Source organism: Symphalangus syndactylus, chromosome 14, assembly GCF_028878055.3.
Source record: "Symphalangus syndactylus isolate Jambi chromosome 14, NHGRI_mSymSyn1-v2.1_pri, whole genome shotgun sequence".
In the NCBI taxonomy this organism is placed as follows: domain Eukaryota; kingdom Metazoa; phylum Chordata; class Mammalia; order Primates; family Hylobatidae; genus Symphalangus; species Symphalangus syndactylus.
The window spans coordinates 85,267,776-85,269,644 of record NC_072436.2 but is presented as its reverse complement, the minus strand read 5'-3'; the positions used below and the strand labels follow the sequence as shown (position 1 = coordinate 85,269,644).

The window sequence follows — 1,869 nt, the reverse complement described above, 5'->3', positions numbered from 1 at the left end:
GGGATTACAGGCGTGAGCCACTGCACTGGGCCCTAGCAATGTTATTTTGAAAGGAATCTTTTTTTCCTGAGCAGCAGGTCTCAACAGTGGGCTTATAATATTCGGTAAACCATGCTGTAAACAGATGTGCTGTCAGATAGACTTTGGTGCTCCTTTAATAGAGCACAGACAGAGTAGATTTAGCATAATTCTTTTTTTTCTAAACTAGGCAAAGAACTTTATTAACCTTTGTTTCAAACTTGATTCCCAAGCTTCTTTGGCTTAATTAGCTGCAAAGAATGAATTGTGTATAAGCAAAAACTGAAAAGAGCTGCAGTGTCCAAGGGGCTTGGGCTTAAAAATATTAGAGATCTAGATTTTATCAGATGCATAAACAAAAATTTCTTAAAAGGCAGTCATAATATAAAATAGCAGTTCCCAGTAACTTTAAGTTTTATTTTCAGAAGTTGACTCAATTCAGTTTGCCCCATTCTTGGAAGCCTCTTCAAATTTCTCCAAAAGATCTGGAACTTCATCATCATCATCGTCTCCAGTAGCAAGTGGTGCTTTTCCATCCACAGATTGTTTGGGCAGAGCTTCAGCCAGTCTCCTTAAACTAGTCAGACTGCCTGCACCAAGCTGGTTTAAGATGCTAGGTAGCATTTCTGACAGCTGCTTTATCTCAACATGGCCTGTAATGGTGAAAGTGTTCCCTGCCAGAGATGCCTGAACTTTAGGGTTGTTAAAGTGGTTACTGTTCCTTGGTTTGTAAACATATTCACCTCTTCAATACCAGAGATATTGTTTACCCCTAACTTCTTTAAGGAGAACTGAAGTTTTTTATCATCTGCTGCAGCTGCTCTATGAACCACCTTCTTTCTGCAAGCAGTTCCTTTCCCACCAAGGCGCACTTGTGCCTGCAGTTTGTGAGTTTTTCCTGGTTCATGATTGTTTCTTTCATCTTGTCAGAGCAGATAAGGGACCACCTAGGGGACTAGGGTTGGTGCTCAGGGAGTCTTGGTTGGACCAGCTGAGATTAGGTGCACACACCAATTTAGCGTAATTCTTGAGGGTCTTAGAATTTTTGGAATGCTAAATGAGCATCGGCTTCAAGTTAAAGTCACCAGCTGCATTAGCCCCTACCAAGAAAGTCAGTCTGTTCTTTGAAGCTAGGCATTGACTTCTCTCTAGCTTTGAAAGTCCTGGATGGCATCTTCCTCTGGTAGAAGGCTGTTTTGTATACATTAAAAATCTGTTATTTACTGTAGCCACCTTGATCAATTATCTTAGCTAGGTCTTCCAGATAATTTGTTGCAGCTTCTGTATTAACACTTGCTGTTCATCTTGCGCCTTTATGTTATGGAGACAGCTTCTTCATGAAATTTCATGAACCAACCTCTGCTAGCTTCCAACTTTTCTTTTGCAGCATCCTTACCTGTCTCAGCTTCACAGAACTAAAGAGAGTTAGGGCCTTGCTAACTCTCTTCCCTTAAGTTAAGGGAATGTTGTGGCTGGTTTGATCTATCCAGACCACTAAAACTTTCTCCATATTGGCAACAGCCTTTCTCACTTTCTCACATTCTCACTTTCTGATTTGTGTGTTAATTTCTTTCAAGAACATTTCTTAGACTTACTGCAGTGGCTCATGCCTGTAATCCCAGCACTTTAAGAGGCCAAGGTGGGCACATTGCTTGAGCCCAGGAGCTTTTGACCACCCTGAGCAACATGCGGAAACCCAATCTCTACAAAAAATTTAAAAATTAGCCAGGCATGGTGGCTCACGTCTGTGGTCCTAACTACTTGGGGTAGGCCAAAGTAGGAAGATGGCTTGAGCTCTGGAGGTCACGGCTACAGTGACCCATCATCATGCCACTGCATTCCAGCCTGGGT

General features: G+C 42.0%; 1 pseudogene; it reads right to left on the bottom strand.

The window, feature by feature from the left end:
• Window positions 1-430: 430 nt before the first annotated feature.
• Window positions 431-1,023, bottom strand: LOC129461531 (transcription factor BTF3-like; annotated as a pseudogene).
• Window positions 1,024-1,869: the final 846 nt, after the last annotated feature.